We start from the raw sequence: 25,023 nt of genomic DNA on the forward strand, positions 1-25,023 counted from the left end.
GGTGACTCAGTAGTGGATTCCTCTGTTTGGCTCCGTTGGCATTTAGGGTAGCAGCGTGGTAGGCAGATGGTGGACTCTGTTTGGCTCCGTTGGTCGAGACTCAGCGTGGTAGCCGGCAGAGATTTTTCCTCCCGTCGTTGTGTACCGGGAGATGAGAGCATTGAGCTCCCCATTTATGATTTGGGGCGGAGGGAGTACTCGGCATTCCGTCCACTCGATCCTTTGTCGGAGCAGTGATGTCCGAGTGCACGGTCACCATATGCATTTATTGCATTTTATTGTTGTGATTGCTGCACTTATATGCTGCATTTGTATGAATGCATTTGATTGACATGCATACAGGATTATGATTTCTTCGGTCTGACGACCTGTTACCTTTGTACCTTGATTCCGGTTAGTACAGTTATCTCCTGATTTCATTTCAGTTGCATTTATTCCTTCTCGTATTCAGGAGACTGTACGCATAATTAGTGTTGTCTGTTATTTGTTTTATTATGCATATCAGTTGTACCTGCTGAGTGTTGGACTCACCCCGCCTCGAGGCTGTCCGGAGCAGTTCCAGTCGCTGGCCCCCCATCTGCACGTAGAGCTAGTTCTCTACTAGTTCGTTATTTGTTTTATTTTGTTTTTTTTTTTCTATATCATACTTTGTTTTAGCATTGTCTTTAGATTTTTACTATGGATATTGTATGGAGTGGTACCTTTTGATGGATTTTTGATATGATATTGGATTTCATTTTTACGGCAGAAGAGGTGAGTTCGTTGGATTTGAGCTTTACGAGTGTAGTGGAGTAGGGTGGATTTCGAGTCAGAGTCCTATTGTTGTTGTTTACTATTGTCAACTGCGTGGTTGTGACAGCCAGAGGCTGAATATCTTTATAAACTGCGTGGTGTTTGTTTTGTTTATTTTTGTTATCATTCCAGCCGCCTGTGGCTGATGTATATGTGATATGTAGAAAGTTTCATATTGTCCGCCGTACAGGGGAGATGCTGCCGAAATTTCTTCGGACAGAGACTCCTCTGGGGCGTGACAATGTGAGTAATGTAGATGGAATTTGTCCTTCCCATATAACAGAAGAGATATTTGTGGGCCTCTTGATTGAGTAGGACTACTAAAATTCATTGTCATAATTAAATAAGTCAATATGAGATATTAAGTTTATTTAGTTAAATAGGTCTACCTAGATTAAGAAACACATAGATTAATGAGAGAATGACACGGTTTGTACTTTGTGAATCAATCTAGATCTCAAGAACGAAAGGAATGAGTTATTTGAGATAATGATCATAGATAGGTTAGGTCAGATCTCGACATCTTTGTCACTTGGGTAGTAATGATAGATTATTAGATGTCACTCATTATTTTTGTATTTAAAATAGTTTTAGAAACACTGTTAACTTTACGAGAACCTAATGGGTATATTGATTTGGAGATTAGTTTATTTTATGGTTTCGAACCTTAAACGTATTGGATTAATAAGTTAATTTAATTGGATTTTGGACTTATTGGATTAATAGGTTAATCCAATTAGATCTTAAAAGCTTATTGGTTTAATGAGATAATCCAATATGCTAGTTCCAACCCAACTAGAAAGCCCACTACAAGAGACCCAAATGGTTAGGTTTTCTTTTTGATGTTCACCTTAAATGCCATCGCTAGCAAGACTCTCCAACTTTTGGAGAAGGTAAAAGGTTGCTCCAACTTATGGAGAAGGTGAATGCCTAAGATTCTCTAACTTTTGTGAGAAGGGTAGTTTTTGAGACTCTCCGATTTCTGAGTTTATAGGTCGAATGAAGAACGTGCTCATGTGGATTTCGTAGAGACGCAAATGTTCTGATCTCACTCCGATTGGTCGGACTAGCAGTCTCTTAAGGGTTCTTCACGCATCAAAAGTAACAATCCTAACTAGTAAAGTAGTTACAAGATTAGCTCCTTTTGCATGGATCTCTAGAGAGATCAATTTTCACTGCATTTTTAGTTTATTTTTCGATATAGATCTCTACAGAAGCAATAGAAGGTCCAATTGGTCGGGCAAGCTCGCCGTTACGGTCGAGGGAGTCCAGTGTTCATGGTCAGACAAGCTCACCATTGCGAGGTCATGGTATGCCAATCTTGCAGTCGTGAGGTCGTACCCGACCAAGTTGATGGCTACAAGTTCACAATTGCCCAAGCTCGCAGTTGACAAAGCTTGCAGCATTGAGCTAGTAACCATCTAAAGTAAAGGCTGGCATAGGGGAGAGGAGCGTACTGACATAGGGGAGAAGGGGCTGTGTGGTTGAGAGATAGGAGAGGAGTTAGTTGCAGATTGAGGCCACGAGCAAAATCACTAGAGAGAGAGAAGAAGAGTAAACCCTAATTTTGATCGCCAAACTAGCAACGAAATTAGATTTCCGTGGCTAATTAGCGACAGAAACTTAATTTTGTCTATGTTCCATGGCCAATTAGCGATGTAATTTCTATTCCGTCACTAAATTAACAACGAAACATTGATGGAATTAGGTTTTCGTCTCTAATTAGCGATTGAAATCTAATTTCGTCGCTAATTAGTGACAAACGGAATTAAATTTCCATATCTAATTCGGTCTCTAAACCTGGTTATTTTTGTAGCGAATTATGGATTTGAGTGCATCATATTAACAAATTTAGGAGAAAAAGTTACCTTACGGTATAGATTAATCATCATTGTGTTATGTGTCTGTTGATGGTTTGCACCGATCACTTTTCATCCTTTGAAAGGTTTCAACAGCCTTTCTAGTGTCCCTCTCCTTTAATAACCCATTTATGTATGCATTGTGTACCACAGCACCTAATCAAAATGGATGATCTTTCTACATAAACTCATGATTTAATAGTTTTCAGAAGATTCTTGAATAACATGAGAGTATTGAATAATGTAGCTTGATTTGAATATGACAAACCACTACATAGAGTCACATAGAATGTTCATATGAAAGGTGCATCAGAAAGAATTGAAGAAAGCTAAGGTACTTGGAAGTATGCCATCACTAAAAAAATAATAATTCAGGGACGAATTTCAGTGATAAAAAAAAAAAAATCGTTGCAAACTTGCAATAGAATTAGCAACAAAATAGAAATCAATGCAAATCAACAATGAAATTAGTATCAAAAATTTTTCATCATATATTGATAATAAAAATTATTTCGTCGTAGAATACATTCTCAATTAGCGACGAACATGAATATTTGTCGTTGATTTGTGATGAAAAAGAGATTTGTCGCAAACATATGCAACAAATTTAGAATTCATTGGAAATTTTGCAATGAATTTTAGATTCATTGCAGATTTTGTAACGAATCCATGGATTCGTCACAAAATTTGCAACGATTTTCAATTTCGTCGCAAAACATTTGCCACGATTATATAATTCATCGTAAATATTGCGACGAATTCATGGATTGGTCGCAACATTATAAGATTTTGCTTAAAAGAAATGCTATTTTTTATTATTTCTAAATATTGACAACGAATTTGTGGATTCATCGCATATTTCTAACTTAAATTTATATATTGGGTTAATCAAACAAGCAAGGCATAATAAGTAGGTCTATTGTTCTAAATAGGTCAATTGTGCTAAATAGGCCAAGTGGACAAGTGAAACTAAATGAGTTGAGCAATTAAATAAGTCAATCGGTAAATTAGGATAATCAAATTGATAATATGACTTGGTCAGTTGTATTGGTCAAACTAGATATATTGGCTGGGTATAAAAGAACAATTAAGTTAATTAGGGTAATAAAGCAAATGATGTTGGCCTTGTTTATTGTACTAATAAGAGTAGGAGTTTTGATGGAGTAGACAAATTAGTTATGCTAGATGAGCTAATTTGGTTAACGAAATTAAGTATGCTAGATAACCCAATAAGGTCAAATGAGTTCAATGGTTTAGTCATGTAGATTGAAACTAAGGGTTAATTAAGCAAGGTGAGGTGAGTGACTTGGATATGACTAAATATATTTTGATTCGTTGAGAATGAGTAGATTATTTCACTTGGTTGTGTTGACTTGTTGGGAATTGGTGATGTCACTAGTGGGGATGAATAGTGCATGATTCGACATTTGTCGATTGTGTATTAGTCTACAAGATGTTAATGCACTATAAAAAATATAACATAAAAGAAAATACAAACATAAAACGTTTGCTAAATAATTTATTATTATTATTATTTTATTTGTGACGAATCTATAGATTCATTGTAGATTTGAATTTGAGGTGGGGGTTGGGCATAAAGCTAATTTAGAATTTTTAGCGATGAATTAATTTTCATCACCAAAATGGTCCCCAATTATTTTCATCTCCAAATTGACTAATTTTATTATGTATTAATATCTAATACAATTTATTTTATTACCATCATATTCCTATATTATTTGAAGAAAAAAAGTGAAAAATAAGGCATGAGTTAAAGTCTCTATTGTTAATGCATACGTTGTGGAGGAAGTAACAGCTTTTGCATCAAATTATTTTGATTCTCACGTTCAGAGCAAAAAGAAAAGAGCGGGAAGAAATAACGAGGTCTTATTGATCTCAATTTCAACTCATTCTTAATTTTTAGTTACCTTGGTTGACCGGGTAGACCATGTAAGTAGAGATACTTAATTGGTCAAGAATGGCGGGTAGCCTAGACATATATTTTACTGAATTGTCTAAAAGTAACCTCATATTACGAGTTAATATATATCTCCTATTTTTTATATTTCTTATATCATAAATTATTTGTGTTATAATTTATTTTTTTATGGTAGGATTTTTCAAAACTTATATTTTACATTATTGACATAAGAGTTTGATCGCTTATGCGAAGATGAATTTGCACCATAGTTTAAATCATATGTAAGTAGACAATCTAAATTTGGTTTACACATATGTAGAATTTTAAACATATTTATTTGACTTTAGGTTCATGATAATCAAGCTCACCTTGAATATGATTTGTTATTCCATCTATCATGGGGTCCAAAAGCATTGGTACACTTGACCAATATATTTCATAAATGGATATAATTTTTATACTAAAAAATATGGAATGGAAAATACTATAATAAATAGTAAAGTTTCTGTTTAGTCATCCAATAATGGAAGTGCAAGACATGTTTTTTATGGTATGCTAAATGAAATTATAAAGGTAGAATATCCTGGTCTAGAAATACGAGTTATCTTATTTATGTGTCGTTGGTTTAACTCTGTTAGAGGGATAAATGTTCATCCACAGTATAATTTTGTTGAAATAAATCATAAGAGATTGTATAAGAGATATGAACCATTTAGTATTAACACACTAAGTGATTCAAGTATTCTATGCTTCATATTTTAGTTTGAAATGTGACAAAATTGATTGGTGGGTTTTTGTAAAGTGAAAGCATGGGAAAAAAATTGAGAAACATTAGGAACATATTACATATCAATGAGAGAAAGTTGCAAATACATTTCAGACCAAGGAATATATTATTCTAACATTACAAGATCCCAGTGGAATAGTGATAAATATGGATTATTTAATTCATGAGAATAATGATGATGATCAGGAGGGGGACGACAACGATGATGACGAGGATGAGAATGACAATGAGGATTTTGATTTTGATGACGGGTAGGTTTGTTATCTTAATATAACAAAAATTATGATATTTATTTTTACATGGTAATGTTTTTTTACGAGTAAATTTAGTTTTAATCTATAAATTAAAAACTTGTAACTCAATTAGTTGTCTATATATTGTCTTTTTTTTATATTTTTATATTTTTATATTTTATTTGTGCTCTGTGTTTTTTTCCTATAAGTCATTAGAAGTGACATCTTGTCGTCACAGTTTCATACCTCTCTTATCTCTTTGCAAATATGGTAAGTTTTTTAATATTCTTCATTATGCATCAAATTTTTATTTACTTTATCCTAATTTTAAATATTGGTTCACAGTTTCGACAGGGTGGCCATAGATGGAGTTCTCATGGTCATTCTGATTCATCACTTGACACTGTACCTACGCCCTCCTATTCAGGCAGGAGCTTTCCATGCACATTAGCCAGTACTTTCCCATTCACCTTCACTAGTACTTTCACCACTCCAACCATCAGTAGCCACACAAGTTCATTCAGCCAGACACTCGATTGCTGAGATACAAGATACTCGAGAGTCTATAGTCCCTTATAAAGATTTGTAAATACTAAAAAATATTTTATTTTTTCAACTATATTAATTATTTAATATTGTTTGTTTGTAACTTTATGCATAGGTTTGAAAATTTTGTATGTGTTATTCATAAGATTAATAGAATCGTAAATAACCATTAGAGAGGAGATTCAATGATATATACAAGCACTCTAGCACCTACAAAAGAGTTATGGTAGAGCGAGTTTATGGTATATTCCCTTCATTTTATATGTGAAATAAAAGTGAATATATAATCAATTATTTTTTTTTTCTATTACAGCGGTCATTCACTTGGGACCCTAATGAAGTGTTGGAAATAAAGAGGGTTTTCAAAAAAAAAAAAAGTGACGGTCACATCCGGTATGTACTAAATCATGCTAAAACTAGGGGGAGAAAGCCACCTTGCATCACCAAGAAGAATTGGACTAGGATCTCCAATTTTTGGAAAACCGAGGAGAACAAATAAAGGAGTCAATAGAATAAAGTAAATTAATCTTATAGTTTTGGAGAATTGTCTGTGACACATGCAGGAGGCTCTATAAATATCGATGAGCATACACACAGATTGGTATTTTTTTTAACTCTCATACTATTTTTTTTTAATCTATTTTAGACTATTAGCTTATTTCTAACAATATTTTTTTAGACTAAGGAAATGGGGCGGGAGCCATTATTTATAGAAACTTTCACTTGCATATTTCAAAAAAAAAAAAAGATAAGACTTGAATCGGTGAGAGATCAAAGCAATTAAGGTTTGGATTATCTTGGATCTTACTTTGAAACTTAGATTATATTAGATATGTGACTACTCTAATTTTATATTATATGTGTCTATATTCTATCTAATTAAGATTATATGTGTTTCTAAAATATTGTTATTGTAAATTTAATTTAATTTTTCTTTTTATTATACAGGAGAAATATACTAAGCTAGAGCTAGTACACAAAAGTCTAATAGGTGTTAGTGATGATAATGAGGTATCTGGGCCCTCTGTTAGTAATAATTTGAATTTATGACTAGAGACAAGTATGGTTCAAAGGGGAATGATATTGGGAGTGAGTTTTTTGAGTAGAACTCATAGAGTTGCTCATGCATCTTCTTCCACCACACCAGCAAGAACGACACAAATACATAACTTGACTGAAGAGGTTACTCATTTGAGAAAGATAATAGAGTAAAACAGATAGGAAATGAAGGAAAGAGATCAAGTAATTGATGATTTGTGCCTACAATAGAACTTCATAATGCAACATCTTAGTTAAGCTCCGTTCCAAGTTAGATTTCTCTCGGTTCTATTGATGATGGTGGTGACAACGACGATGATCATGATGGTAATGGTTCTTCATGATTTTGTTGTGTATGAATGTTATTTGTAACTAGTGTTTTTGAAATTTGTTATTTGATTCAATTTGTCAAACCTTCATTTTGTATTTTGGATTAGTATTGTTATTTTTGTTTTGATCATGGTTGGTGTGGCCAAAAAAAGGCGGTGGTTGGAAATCTACTTAAGAAGTTTGGAAGGAGAAGGAAGTGCCTAACAAGGAACCAAAGGACGATAATTTTTTTTTATATATCTTTCTTACGTTTGGAGACATTTTGATATGAGATATTGTCATTTGGATATTATGACTAGAAGAATGTTTGGAATGCTAGATTTGATGACTTGTTTGAAAAGATTTAAGTTGATTTATTTGATATGTATGTGTTGTATGGATATGATGTGATGAAAAATTGTTGTATGAATATGATGTGCTATTGTATTCATTTGTATATTTATATGAAACAAACAAGTTGGGGTTATATTTGTATACACGATAAAATGCATAAATGGGTAGGTACTGTAAAAAAAAATCATTTTGCGACGAATAAATTTTCATTTTAATCTTATTGTAAATCACTATTTATCTAAAATTTGTGACAAATACCTGGATTGATTTGTGACAAATACCCAGTTTCATCACAAATCTATGACAAATCCTGATTTATCGCAAATTTACGACGAATACAAGTATTAGTCGTAAATATGAGATTATGAAATTGTATGATGAATTTTATATTTTTACAAATTTGTAATGATTTTGACGATGAAAAATAAATTTGAATCTATTATGAATTTATATTATTTTGTCGCAAAATTTAGTGGAGTAAGCACCCAACAGAAGAGCATAAGTATCCTCAGTTGGGATGCATTGACCTTCAAGTAGATCCGTGTAAATCGCCTCTGCCTCCCTCTACTGTCTCCTCTGACCGTATGAATCTATAAGCTATTAGCAATTCGAGCTGCAAAAATCACTTTTTGCGTTGCGGAAATCCCGAATGCTAGCCACGGATCCGTGCGAAAAATTAATAAAATTCTTGTACTTATTTCCTACTCTAGATCGATCTACTTTAGATCTACATGATGAGTGTTATACCTTTGAAGCGAAGCCCTTCGCAAATCCCGCTCATCCAAGGTCCTTCGGATCTCGAGTGTGTTCAAGGATACACACCTCTAGTAGTATCCACACGAACAAGAAGTGTTCTCTAACACTCAAGGATGGAGAAGAGAGCACCACAAGTGTGCTAGCACTCCCTAGGGCTCTCGGGTGGGATTGGAAGAAAAGTAGGAGAAAAGAGAAAGATATAATCTCAAACGCTCCTCTTATTTTTCTATGTGACTATCACTCTACCTTTCTTCTTGGATAAACCCACTAACTTTCTTGTCTTGCTTGGAGCTCTCGGCAAAGAGAGGAGAAGGAGCAAGGAAGAAGTAAGTAAGATGATACAAAATGAATGAATTAATTCAATGCCTATGAATCTTCCATTCATATGGCCGGCCACACAAGGAATGCAATTAATTGCATTCAATGAATCTTAATGCATTCATTTGGGCGGCCAATGAAACTTCCATTCATGTGGCTAGCCACACTAGGAATGCAATTAATTGCATTCAATGAATCTTAATGCATTCATTTGGGCGGCCAATGAATCTTTCATTCATATGGCCAACCACACTAGGAATCTTGCTCTCCCTTAATGATTTGGCAAGGATTTGTTGGCTAGCCATGCCATGTAGGATAAGTTATCCTTCATGAGGTGGCATCAAGTCAAACTTGATATTTCCACTTCCATATGGTCAAGTCAAACTTGATCACTCATCTTCCTTTGTGATTTAAATCCAACCTAATTGAGTCTAACTCAAAAAGCCTAAATTAGATTACTCTTAATCTAATTTTTTATTCATCACATGAACCTAATCCAATTGGTTCATCATATGAACCTAATCTCCATTCACTTGTTTTTTGTGTGTCATCCAATAGGTTCTTGCAACGTTGACAATGTTTCTAAATCTTATTTAGAAACATAAGCAATGAGCGGCATCTAGCAATACATCATTGCTACCCAAGTTGCAAAAATGTTGAGATCCAACATTATCTCCGTAACTACTAATTGTGACTCTCACAATATGTGACAATGTCTTTCTATCCACGATATCTAGATTAATCAAATGAGGTATAGACCGTGTCATCCTCGAATCAATCTATGTCTTGAACTCCAAGTGGACTCACTCTAATCAAATGAGCTCAATATCTCATATCGACTCATTTGGGCATGACCATGCACTTAGTGGTCTCACTCTATCAAGAACCAAGATATCACTCCCATCATATAGGAGGGATAGATCCCATCTACATCACTCACATCCCTCCGCATAATTTGTTACATACTCAATAATCGCCTTTATAGTCAAACCAGTTACGGGTGACGTTTGACGAAGCCAAAGTATGTAACTCCTTATGTAGGGAACCATGGTGACTTCAGGTCCAAGGACTAATAGTCATACTAATAGCTACATGAGAAATTATATGACACACGTATAACAATCCATGATACTTTCTAATAGCGGGTCATTCAGTATACATTCTCCAATGCATACCCATATGTCAACTTGATATCTCCATACCCATGACTTGTGAGATCAAGTCATCAAGTTGACTTACATGCTAGTCTCGTCGCATTAACATTGTCCCTGTATGATAATACTTGACTAGGAATGATTAAGAGTAGTGTTCTCTATTTCATCTCACTATCGATTCAACCAATTGATTGATATAGATAAGAACCTTCTACTCAAGAATGCTATTATACTTAGTTATTTGGCACCAATACAAGTAAGTATAATAACCAAAAACAAATGTCTTTATATACATAAGAATATGATACAATGAGTCCATACAACAATCATCATATGATTGGCTCTAAGGCTCTAACTAATAATCTCCCACTAACACTAGTGCCAATCAGTGTAGGCTCTAAGACCCAATGACCTAGTGTGACCATCATGCTTTCTCTGTGCCAAAGCCTTGGTCAAGGGATCTGCGACGTTAGCTTCTGTGAGTACTCTATAAATCTTCACATCTCCTCTATCGATGATCTCTCGAATGAGATGGAAGCGCCGTAGTATGTGTTTGGTCCGCTGGTGTGAGCGAGGTTCCTTAGCCTGCGCAATTGCTCCATTGTTGTCACAATAGAGCTCAATAGGATCTGCCATGCTAGGAACCACCCCAAGCTCAGTAATGAACTTGCGTATCCAAACTGCCTCCTTTGTTGCTTTTGATGCAGCAATATACTCGGCCTCTGTTGTAGAATCAGCGACTGTGTCCTACTTCGAACTCTTCTAGCTCACAACACCACCATTTATGCAAAACACGAACCCAGACTGCGATCGATAATCATCCTGGTCAGTTTGGAAGCTAGCATCACTGTAACCCTTTACAGCTAGCTCATCATCGCCCCCATATATCAAGAAATATTCTTTAGTCATTCTCAAGTACTTAAGAATATTCTTGACCGCTATCCAGTGACTTTCACCTGGATCTGACTGGTATCTGCTCATCATACTCAAAGCATACGAGACATCAGGACGAGTACATGGCATGACGTACATGATAGATCCTATGGCTGAAGCATAAGGGATATGATCCATGCGGTCTCTCTCCTCTCTAGAAGAGGGACTTTGAGTCTTCGAAAGAATCATACCATGTGACATCGGCAGAAATCCCTTCTTGGAGTTCTGCATGGCAAACCGTAGTAGTACCTTGTCAATATATGTACTCTGACTTAGGCCAAACACTCTCTTAGATCTATCTCTATAGATCTGTATGCCTAGAATATAGGCTGCTTCACCTAAGTCCTTCATTGAGAAACAATTCCCTAGCCAAGTCTTTACAGACTGCAGTAAAGGGATGTCGTTCCCAATAAGTAGTATGTCATCCACATACAATACAAGAAAGACAACTGTACTCCCAACAACCTTCTTGTAGACAAAAGGTTCATCTTTATTCTTGATGAAACTAAACTATTTGATTGCATCATCGAATCGAAGATTCCAGCTCCGAGAAGCTTGCTTTAGTCTATAAATGGACTTATGCAGCTTGCATACTCTGCCAGTATGCTGTGGATCTACAAAACCCTCAAGTTGTGTCATGTACACATCCTCGAGCAGGTTTCCATTCAGAAATGCGGTTTTAACATCCATCTGCCAGATCTCATAATCGTGGTATGCTGCAATATCAAGCAAGATCCGAATGGACTTAAACATCGCTACTGGAGAAAAGGTTTCATCATAGTCAATACCATGAATTTGCTTGAAACCTTTAGCTATCAAGCGACCCTTATAGATAAGTCCATTCATGTCAGTCTTTCTCTTAAAGACCCACTTACATCCTATGGGTTTGACGCCCTCAGGTGGATCAACCAAAGTCTATACTTGGTTGGTGTACATGGATTCCATCTCGGATCTCATGGCCTCTAGCCATTTCTCAGAATCTGGTCTCATCACAGCTTCCTGATAGGTGGTAGGCTCATTCTCAATGAGCATAGCGTCATCAGGGTCAGACAAGAGAAATAAGTATCTCTCAGGCTGACGACGTACCCTATCAGATCTGCGAAGAGATATGTCTAATTGAACTGGTTGTTGCTCAACTCCTTGTGCAGCAATCACATCATCCACAACTCTTTGTGGTTCCAGTTCAACTTCTATCAAGGCCTCAGTGCTATGGTCCATATCTTGAACTTCTTCAATATTGAACGTACTCCCACTAGTTTTTCTAGAAACAAAATCCCTTTCTAGAAAAATCCTAGTCTTAGCCACAAATAGTTTGTGCTGACTGGGAATATAGAAGTAATATCCCTTCGTTTCCTTGGGATATCCTACAAAATAACACTTATCAGATTTGGGTCCCAGTTTGTCCGAGACTTGTTGTCGAATGTAAGTCTCACAACTCCAAATCCTCATAAAAGACATCTTAGGATTTCTCTCAGTCCATATCGTATATGGTGTCTTTGTCACAGCTTTAGATGGAACACGGTTAAGTGTAAAGGCTACTGTGTCTAGAGCATATCCCTAAAAGGATATAGGAAGATCTATGTGACTCATCATAGATCGAACCATATCTAATAGAGTACGATTCCTCCTTTCGGATACACCATTCCACTGTGGTGTTCCAGGAGGAGTGAGTTGGAATAGAATCCCACACTCAGCTAGATAGTCATGAAACTCATGGCTAAGGTATTCACCACCTCGATCTGATCGAAGTATCTTGATACTCTCGCCGAGCTGGTTTTGTACTTTATTTTTGAATTCCTTGAACTTTTCAAAGGATTCTGATTTATGTGTCATCAGATACACATAACCATATCTACTGAGGTCATCAGTAAATGTAATGAAGTACTTATAACCACCTCTGGCAGCGACATTGAAAGGGCCACATACATCACTATGTATGAGTCCTAACAAGTCAATCGCTCTCTCACTGTGTCCACTAAAGGGAGTCTTGGTCATCTTGCCTAGTAGGCATGACTCGCATGTCTCATATGATTCAAAATCAAATGAGTCCAGCAAACCATCTTTATGGAGCTGAGATAAGCGTTTGTCATTTATATGGCCTAAGCGACAGTGCAGAGATAGGTTTGGTTCATTTCATTTGATTTGAACCTTTTGGTATTTATGTTATAGATGGGGTTCTCTAAGTCTAGAATATAGAGTCCATTCATCATAGGTGCACTACAATAGAACATATCATTTAAATAAACTGAACAACATTTGTTCTTTATTATAAATGAAAAACCTTTCTTGTCCAAACAAGAAACTAAAATTATGTTCTTAGTAAGAGCAGACACATAACAACAATCATCTAGTTCTAGTACAAGCCCAGAGGGTAGAGATAGATAGTAAGTACCTACAGCAACAGCAGCAACCCATGCTCCATTGCCTACTCGTAGGTCTACCTCGCCCTTCGTCAATGCCCTGCTATTTCTCAGCGTCTGTACATTAGTACAAATGTAAGAAGCACATCCCGTATCTAATACCCACGATGAAGAAATACAGAGATTGACTTCTATAACATGTATACCTGAAGTAGAAAACTTATTTATCTTCTTCTTAAGATCTTCCAGGTATCCTTTGCAATTCCCCTTCCAGTGCCCTGCTTGTCCTTGATATAGTTGACGAACATGTTCAACTATATCATAAGCATCCATCAACTCGTGTTGTTTCTAAAGCTCAGAGTTCATGGTTGCGAGCATGAGGCATGACACATCTAATGCGTCATCTTGATGCTTCTTGTAAGCATCTCGGTCAGCTTGCGTGGCAGTGGCAGGAGGTGCCTTGGGAATGGAGTGCTCCAGGACGTATAATTTTTCGTTCCTGTGTGAGAACTATTCTCAGATTCCTGTACCAGTCCGGGAAGTTAGCTCTATTGAGTTTGTCCTTATCGAGGACAGAACGCAGGGAGAAGGAGTTCGTGTTTGACGACATAGCAATCTACAACAGAAAAATACAGAAAATAAATATCATATTCCAATTATCATTTAATTAGGCCTTTAATTAAACGATGCTCCCATTGAATTATAGAACTTTTATAGAATCAAGTCAGGGATGTGGTCAAACCACACTTACTAGATTCTAACCAACTAGCTATAATTTTTGTGGGACAAGATCCACATCATACTACGCCTTGAGTTAGCTTTGGCTAAATCGCCCAAGACTTAGTATGATCGGTAGGTAACTAATTACCAATTACATCTCTATGCAACTCTTGTTTATAGGATCAAGATTCGCATGTATATTAAAACTTGAGTTAGTTTTGGCTAAATCGCCCAAGATTTAATATAAATGTGATTTTGTCCTATCTTCCAACTATTGGATAATGCCTACAGTTAAATCCGATTTAACTAGTTATACTCAATCTAATTGAGTTTGTCGTCACCCATGCGTTGATAGGCAGGACCAAGATTGTCCCTCCGCACCCTACCAAGATAATATGCGTTGCTCTGCTTTGGCAGATTCATCAACAACATATGATCGAGGTAGTGATAGGTATCACGGCATGGTAGGCATTTTTCGAGTTGATTCGATTATGATCTAATCTAATCGAGGATGTGTATCAAATACGCATAAAGGCACTAATTTCATAAATACAAGAGCAATGATATATATATATATATATATATATATATATATATATATATATATATATATATATATATATATATATATATATATATATATATATATATATATATATATATATATATATATATATATAAACTATTTAATTAAATTGTGATGAGATCATGGCCCTACTACGATCTTCTCAAGCCAATGAGAAGATCGGATGGTCAACCTAGGGTTAGCCACTTCATCAAGCGCCTTCTTTGACCACCATGTGTTAACTTCAGCCTCCTCGTAACTCCTTCTTGAGTGGACCTTCCACGGCTTCAATTTTGTACATTACAAATGTGAAACTCGAGTTACATTCGAGTCTAAAACTATTTTACAACCAGAATATAAAAAGAGGGCACGACACGTAGGTCACGTAATAAATACAACACGCACAACACAAAGATGGCGCTCAGGCCATATTATGAATTACAACACATTATTAACCAATCGTATTGGGTCTTTTGGGCCATGATCATCACAACATCACACATAATTCTAAATTATGTAATTTATATAAATTTCTATAATTTTACTACTATTTTATCTATTTTAACAGTTACAACTTCCCGGCGGTTCCGATTAGCGATTTTCGGGCGCAATCGCGGAACAAAGCCCCTTGCGGGGTTAGGGGCAGCACCCCTACTCACGATATAACCATCGCAAGTGTTCCTAAGCGATTCTACAACACCTTAAGTCGTTGTCCCAAACAAAATAAATTTGTTTGGGCGAGACCTTGCCGTTTCGGAAGGTTTTTCTCGGTCGTCGAAGCCTACAAGTGACCAAACACTTGTTGCTTCGCTTCTACGAGAAAAATACTCATAAAAACCATAAAATTAATAAAATCATAGAGACTTATAGAAATGAAACTTTTTTATAAAACAAAAACAGAAACAAGTACAAGTTCGCACGTGGCTCTGATACCACTGTTAGCAATTCGAGCCGCAAAAATCGCTTTTTGCATTGCGGAAACCCTGAATGCTAGCCACGGACCTGTGCTAAAAACTAATAAAATTCTTGTACTTATTTCCTACTCTAGATCGATCTACTTTAGATCTACATGGTGAGTGTTATACCTTCGAAGCGAAGCCCTTCGCAAATCCCGCTCGTCCAAGGTCCTTCGGATCTCGAGTGTGTTCAAGCGTACACACCTCTAGTAGTATCCACACGAATAAGAAGTGTTCTCTAACACTCAAGGATAGAGAAGAGAGCACCACAAGTGTGCTAGCACTCCCTAGGGCTCTCGGGTGGGATTGGAAGAAAAGTAGGAGAAAAGAGAAAGATATAATTTCAAACGCTCCTCTTATTTTTCTATGTGACTATCACTCTACCTTTCTTCTTGGATAAACTCACTAACTTTCTTGTCTTGCTTGGAGCTCTCGGCAAAGAGAGGAGAAGGAGCAAGGAAGAAGTATCTAAGATGATACAAAATGAATGAATTAATTCAATGCCTATGAATCTTCCATTCATATGGCCGACCACACAAGGAATGCAATTAATTGCATTCAATGAATCTTAATGCATTCATTTGGGCGGCCAATGAAACTTCCATTCATGTGGCTAGCCACACTAGGAATGCAATTAATTGCATTCAATGAATCTTAATGCATTCATTTGGGCGGCCAATGAATCTTCCATTCATATGGTCGGCCAGACTAGGAATCTTGCTCTCCCTTGATGATTTGGCAAGTATTTGTTGGCTATCCATGCCATGTAGGATAAGTTATCCTTCATGAGGTGGCATCAAGTCAAACTTGATATTTCCACTTCCATATGGTCAAGTCAAACTTGATCACTCATCTTCCTTGGTGAGTTAAATCCAACCTAATTGAGTCTAACTCAAAAAGCTTAAATTGGATAACTCTTAATCTAATTTTTGATTCATCACATGAACCTAATCCAATTGGTTCATCATATGAACCTAATCTCCATTCACTTGTTCTTTGTGTGTCACCCAATAGGTTCTTGCAACATTGGCAATGTTTCTAAATCTTATTTATAAAACATAAGCAATGAGCAGCATCTAGCAATACATCATTGCTACCCAAGTTGCAAGAATGTTCAAATCCAACATTACCTTCGTGACTACTAATTGTGACTCTCACAATATGTGACAATGTCCTTCTATCCATGATATCTAGATTGATCAAATGAGGTATAGACCATGTCATCCTCGAATCAATTTATGTCTTGAACTCCAAGTGAACTCGCTCTAATCAAATGAGCTCAATATCTCATATCGACTCATTTGGGTATGTTCATGCACTTAGTGGTCTCACTCTATCAAGAACCAAGATATCACTCCCGTCATATAGGAGGGATAGATCTCATCTACATCACTCACATCCCTCCGCATAATTTGTTACATACCCAATAATCGTCTTTATAGTCCAACCAGTTACGGGTGACGTTTGACGAAGCCAAAGTATGTAACTCTTTATGTAGGGAACCATGGTGACTTCAAGTCCAAAGACTAATAGTTATACTAATAGCCACATGAGAAAGTATATGACACTTATATAACGATCCATGATACTTTCTCATGACGGGTCATTCAGTATACATTCTTCAATGCATACCCATGTGTCAACTTGATATCTCCATACCCATAACTTGTGAGATCAAGTCATCGAGTTGACCTACATGCTAGTCTCGTCACATTAACATTGTCCCTGAATGTTAATACTTGACTAGGAATGATTAAGAGTAATGTTCTCTATACCATCTCACTATCGATTCAACCAATCGATTGATATAAATAAGAACCTTCTACTCAAGGACGCTATTATACTTAGTTATTTGGCACCAATACATGTAAGTATAATAACCAAAAATAAATATCTTTATATACATAAGAATATGATACAATGAGTTCATACAACAATCATCATATGATTGACTCTAAGGCTCTAACTAACATAAGCAAATTGAAGCATACATATGACATCAAAAGAGCTCTTGTATAGTATCCACTCACAAACTACAGAACATTCCTCAATTTTATGAATGGCTGACGCTAAAGAATTTTCACATGTTATCTGTTAGATAGGACTCATGGAAGAGATACAACATAAATTGAGAAAAAAATCTTAAGAACATGCGTGCAACATGGTTTACAATATAAATTGTAACTACTAAAATATTTTTTCCATGACCCAACATGCTATCGATAAAAGTAGAAAAACATTTATTCCCTGTTTATAGACATTTGATCTTTGAATAACCACAATTCAAAGAGCTTGTCAAGTCGATAATGTAACAAAAGGAATGTGAGTGTTGTACATCTGTCCTGAGCCAACATTATTTTACAGGTGAATGTAAGTGTTAACAGGATCCTATTGCTTGTTGAGAGGAAGTTGAATTGACACATTAATAAGATCATCCCACACATTGAGTGGTAGGGAGAGTGTCCAGTGATTCAGTGAAGCCCCCCATACTTTGGCAGCATCTGGTTCCTTCTGTACAAATTCTTGAATATGCTGAGCCATGGGGCTTAGGAAGGGAAAACTCCATCTACAAATCCAGATCCATACTACCAACCCCGTCCCCTTAGTGAACCACATATTAAGGAATAAGAATGACGCAAAAATAAAATAAAGTCAACAAATTTGAAATTTGGTGATGTTTACTTAAAGTAAGCTCGCGAAGGACAAAATGATCGAGTTAAGCCATTCTTAGGTAGCATGTGAAATAGAACAATTTTTATGAACTTGTGTGTCCATTCAGAAAAATCAAATAGTAAGTAATTTGATTGTCTAAAATTAGTTCAGTTCTGGTGAGATAAAGCCATGATCAATGTTATGTTCCAAAGGTGGTAAAATTTGTCGGCCTCAATCTTTTGAGACTAATTTTATAATACTGCCAAATTACACATGTGACTCATAAATATTTTACTGTTACTTATAATAAAATGATTCAAATATAAAATTTAAAGTTAAACCTGTCATATTCCTTCTAGCAATAGCCATTTAATTTGAAAGGTCTACACCCAAAACATTGCTTAACAAATTGATCTGAATTTCTTGAACTATAAGGTTTAAATAATCTTAGCTTTTGTATAAGTGCACTCAGTATGAAATAAATATAACCTTTCAGAGTTGATCGAACTTTTATGTTTTTCCTTTTAATAATCACAAATAAAAATATAGATAGTATTCTTCACAAGGTCCTTAAAATTATTTTTAAATAGAAGACACTTTCCAATTAAACAACATTTACTAATCTAATAATTTTCATATGTTAATTTAGCGACTGAAAATTTAATTGATCATTAATTTGCAACCGAAAATTTAATCGGTCTTAAATTTGCGACCGAAAATTTTATTCAATCATTATTTAATGATCAAATAAAATTTTGATCATTAATTGGGTCCTTAATGGATAGTTTTCTTATAGTTGTCAATCGAGTAGAATATATAATTTAATAGAATAACCTATTTTAACATCTACTTAATACATGAATTAAAATAAAATATCTATAGGTAATTCTTAGACCATCTAACTAAAATCTTCAAATAAATTGAAGATCATTTTGTAGTTGTATTCCTACAATTAAAAATTTAGAAATTAATTAAATAATTATTAATTTACACATGAAGAAACTAATGGATAAATGAATGTTCTTGTATTATGTGAATGTCTCGTTAAGCTTTGGTTTAGAAAATATTGTCGCATTTTTTCACAATTAAATCACTTTGTATATCATGATGATTTTTGTTATATTTTATGAAAATTTTTTCTAAAGGATATATTTACGTGGAAGGACTCTCTTTTAAACAAGGCAAGTATAAAATTTCTCTATCATCATTATAGAGGGATGGAGGATTCTTTGTCTTTGTTCTTAAATTAAAAAAATAATAATAATATTTAATATTATCAATATGAGAATAACATGTATTTATAAGGTGATTCATAATACTTCTACTATGAAAAATGACAATTTTTCATTACGAACACACCATAAATAATTAGGAACAATATAATTAGCCTTTGAATTTAATAGATAATTATTAAATAATTAGTTATTGAACTTATTTGTTCTATTGGACATGACCCATTAGCGATTAATGGAAGGAACGGATTTTGTGGAGATTTCACTGACTCTTATCTAGAGATAAATCAAATCATAATTGTTTAAGATTATCAATTAATCCAAATTGATTTGAATTAGGAAGGTGATCGAAACTGAACAAATTGATTTTTTTATCTAACCGAATTGACAAAACTTTTATAAAAATCGAATCAATAAAATATTAATTAAATTGGTGGAAAATTAAAATAAATGAACTTTCGATTTTTATTGGACTCGGCGTGGGAGGGGAGGGCAGCCATAAATTACAGAATTAGAGATTTAAACTCCCGGTTTTGATTTTGTCGAATTTGGTTTAATCAGTTTAAACAAATTCGGATTCTTAAAATCGAGACCGAACTTATTTAATGAAAATAATCGATATGTTTCTTAAAAAAATAAAATCTCAACTTAACCAACTAAATTTTTAATTTAATTATGTTTAACTGTCCTTTACTTACCTCTAATTGTGTAAGGTTTTTGAATAATTACGAATGTTAAGTATGAATAGATTTTGTTAAAACTACAAACATAATTCCATCGAAGCTAAGTCACTCTCTTCATCGGATGGAATCATATGGTGCTCAATATGCATACATATCTAAAAGTCTGGAATCGGTAAAAGTCCTAGTTGTCCATTACTATTTATTTATCGACCTCGAGTACTTCTTCCTCCACTAGCAGCCGTCAGGTTGCCGCGACATCGCCAACCAGATAGTCAAGTTCAAGAACGTTATAATATACATTCAAGTAGTTAAAAATATGACTATTAATATAGGATTTTATTATCTTGTTATCTTATATATAGTGCTTATCTCTGTTAGCACTATATATTTTTTTCTTTATTAAAAATATGACTAATAATATATCTATGATAAAATTTATATATAAATAATTAACATAAATTAAAAGGACTTATAAAGTGGTTTAATTTTGGGTTTGTGTGGTATCTTGAAAAACTCATTCAGCAGATTTGAAGTCACCTCTAGCTTGTCTTAATTAAAAGAAAAGAAACCACTATATATATATCTTAGCAAAGATCAAGAAATTACCTTCCTATGTGATAGCTAGATTTGATTTTCTGATTTACTTCCTCTCAATAATATGAGACGGTTGTTGGGGAGGAGGAGGTGCGGTGACGGATTTCACTTTTTACAAAATTTGTAAAATATATGCTGCAGGTCATCTTACCCCATGCAAAAAAAGTCACTATGTTTGATGAAGTTTCCAATGATTTAACTCCATTCTAAATTGTATAGGATAGTAATAGAGGACCCTGATGTAAGAAAATCTAGCAGTACCATCATGTTATATCCTCTAATATGGTTATGTTCTCCTACGAGTTGTGATGAGAAGGAAATGAGGATATCAACCTACCTTTTGGGCTTTGAAGAGGACGATCGAGACTATCGACAAAGAAGATGACTTCTTCGTGACCTCTTGATATGATTATGATCTATTTGGAGTCCGGATGAGGTGGAATTGGCTTTCCAATGGCTGACTTTGCTAAGTTGTGCCCAAGGGAATGATAATATTTATGGCGTCATGGTTCACAAGAATCGAGTCTCCAAAACTCTAGATTTAGTATTTCTTCCTTTTCTTTTATTTGTTTCTAATTTGTTAGAATTAGTTTATTTCTTAGACTATTTAAAAAAGGGTTAGGACTCTAAATATTCTGATATGGATATTAAGTTTGGTTTTGATTTAAATAAAAAATTATTTTTGTTTAAATCTAAAGGCATTTTTTTTTTATGAATTATCTTTCTATATCTTTTTCTACAAACCTCTAATTCAAAAATCTAAGATTTCTTCCCCAGCGTTAGGTGCCTAGAGGTGAGGGTTATTACCTTTATTGTAATACATGTCAAGGGAGGAACCCCGAGGGCAATGGTGCAGCTATGGGGTGCCTTCTTAGTTTTCCATATATATAAGGATTAAGTCCTTATTTTGACGAATTAACGGATAAATTTCTTTTAATGGACGGTTGATCTAAAAATACTGAGCTAATGGGTCGTCTGTTGTGATCGCTTCTCTATTTACCCTAATGATTAATGGAAAATAATCATGGAACCAAACTAATTGTTGACGTAAACTGAATACCTGATCCAAACTAAAAAAACGAAATGAGCTAAGGAATTTATAGTTCAGATATCAAGCCATCTGCTTATGCTAAAGCATATTTAATTTGCACGTGGTTATGGTTAATCAATTTTGTATACAAATTATTTTCAAATTATTTAATTTGTACGTGGTTATGGTTATCAATTTTGTAAACAAATTATTTTCAAATTATTTGTACGTGATTAAAGTTTTGATATGTGGCACATATATCTTACCTTGCACACAACATGATCATCTTAATTTTTGTTTATTTTAAATTTTTTTATATTTAATATTATAATTCAACCTTTAAATCTTAAAAATAAAATCTTATTAGCATAACCCAAAAAAATAATCAAAGAATAAAAAAAAAGAAAACATGAAATGCATGGTCGCTTAAGGTGGTTGCTAATCGTGAGTGAGCTGGAAGAACATTATTTTGAGTGACAGGTTGTTGCACGCCTCGCCTTCATACATTTTTTTAAACTTTTTATTTTTTAAAGTTTTTAGTTATACCAATAAGGTTTATACGGCAATTTATCAAAAGACGTACTACGGTTAATATATTTATCAAAAAATGCATCACGGTTTTGTATTTACCAAAAGACGGAGTTTACCAAAATCAATTCCCAGATTACCCCTCTGGCTAACTTGGCAACCACCTTTTTCAAATACATTTTTCCAAGCATCCAAGCCGAAATTAGAATAGAAAAATAATTTGTGGTTCGGATGCACGTCTTCTCACCGTCTCTCTCCCTCCATCCCTCTGTGTGATGTTATAAACTTGAAAGAAAAAAGAAATATGAACCCTGCGCTTGCCATTACAGCTCGTGGTGGTTGGCGGGATTGCAATAGACCAGTTAGGTTTATGACATAATTGCGTAAGAGTTGCTAGAGGAGACCAAGGACAAATTAAGTTAAGAAGGTCAGCCGAGAAGGACAAACTTTTTGCAAGAGGGAAATTAGTAGAAGCACACATTTAAAGATTTAGACATGTATGTATGAATTTTTTTACTGTAAAATAGGGTAGTGAAGGTAAATAAAAATTACACTATTTGTGTGTGAAGGATGACAGCAAAAAGTGGTTTTATGGTTAATTTTGGTTGTGTGGAGAATAATATTCAATAACACCTGAATTATGATGTAATAGAAGACTTAATCGATTTAATTCATGTTAGTTTTTGACATTGATAGTTAAGTTTGGCTAAAAATTGTTTATTTATGGTTTAGGGTTTAGTCAGTGGTGGTCCTAGTTTACAAGAAGTATCTGCTTCAAAAGGGGCCTGATATCTATGATATCAGGCCCACCTTGGGCCTGATATCGATAATGTGTTATGTGGTTAAAACTTTACTTTTATATCAGACCCTTCCTAGTTTGAGCAAAATTACAATCTAACTACAGAAAAAGATTATGTAGTTGCAAATTTACTAAAATAGTTTGTAATTTATTTATCAGGGATGATCATATAACTGACGAAATTCTATCTGAGATATGGAATACTCTTGATGCAAATTCTAGCATTGGACATGCAGATAATGTAGGAGAAGTATCCAGAACAAATATTTCATCATCTTCACAGTATAGTTGTGTGCATAACACAAATAAAAATACAAGCAGTAATTTCACATTTGATCTAAATGAAGAAGCTAGTATTCAAGAAGATGAGGTTCTGAACCCGTGTGCAACACTTGTTGATTACTATGAGCCTAGTTGGAGTGAGGAGGAAGGGTATTATAACCGAAATGGAGAGGAAATGCAATGCAATACAGATGTACAAGAATTCTTTGCTGATGATATGCAGATTGAACAATATGAAATATCTCAAGAGCAGTATAGTGACTTAGAGGAGGAGTTCCCAATAGCTGATGATCTATATATTCTAAATTCTCGATTACTCTAAAGGCCAATTGAAGAGGCAACAGATCAGCATGAATTTTTTGTAGGACAGATATTTCAGTCTCGACAAGAGTTCAAGAATGAACTTGTGAAGCATGCCATGGTTAAACATATGAGATATAACCCAGTTGACACTCGGAAAAATAAAGTAAAAGCTGTCTGCTTCAATCAACCGTGTAAGTGGAGAGTAGTTGCCAGGGGAGATGTCGAGTTCATTGTTACGAAATATATAAAGGAACACCAATGTGGCACCATTAGGAAAAGTGCTGATCATCAAGCATGCTCTTCATTCTTTGTAGCTTCTTTTGTTGAAGAGCAATTTCTTGCTAATGAACAATACAAGCCAAGTATGATTATAGCAGATATAAAAGCAAGGTTCGGAGTGACCATATCCTACAGAAAAGCTTACATAGCTCGAGAGAAAGCGATGAAGAAAGTTGTTGGAGATTATGATCAAGCATATAGAGATCTTCCACTATATCTGCGTGAGTTAAGAGTCAGGGATCCTGAAACCTATGTTGCACTACACAGGAATGGGGATAATCAGTTCCAACGATGTTTTTGGGGTTTTGGAGCTTGTAGGAGAGTATTCAGGTCTTATCTGCGTAAACTAATTGGAATTGATGCCACACACCTAAGAGGCAAATATCCGGGTGTGCTGTTGATGGCTACATCAATAGATGCTAATGACAATGTCCTCCCAGTAGGCTTTGGAATCGCTGAAGTTGAATGTGGGTCTGCATGGGAGTGGTTTCTGGATCATACGAAGAGATTCTTTAATGTTGATCCAGAGTCAATGAGTATAGTATCAGATAGACATCGTGGCATTATAGCAGCAGTTAGGAAAGTCTACCTTACTGCCCATCATGCTTTTTGTTGCCACCACATGTCTTGCAATATGGTAACAGATATTGGCAGTAGGTCAGGTTTAGGGTTGTTTTGGGCAGCTGCTCGAGCAAACACAACACTACAATATGATCTCATAATGCAGTCCATGCTTGAAAAACATCCAGATGCTCATAAGTGGCTTCAGAACATTGACCCTAAAAGATGGGCTAATGCACACTTTAGTGGGAGAAGGTACACAATGCTAACCATCAATTGTGTAGAGAGTTTAAATGCTTTGTTCAAGGAGACGCGTGAACTTCCGATAAACAGGTTAATTGATAATACCAGAAGAAAGGTAGCTCAATGGTTCTTTAACCGTAAGGAGGAAGCGTGGAAATGGTATGTAGCGTTGACACCTCATGCTACCAAAGAAATGCAATCAAGGAGGGAGAAAGCTAGACGATATAAAGTCCACC

Source organism: Zingiber officinale, chromosome 1A, assembly GCF_018446385.1.
Source record: "Zingiber officinale cultivar Zhangliang chromosome 1A, Zo_v1.1, whole genome shotgun sequence".
NCBI lineage: Eukaryota > Viridiplantae > Streptophyta > Magnoliopsida > Zingiberales > Zingiberaceae > Zingiber > Zingiber officinale.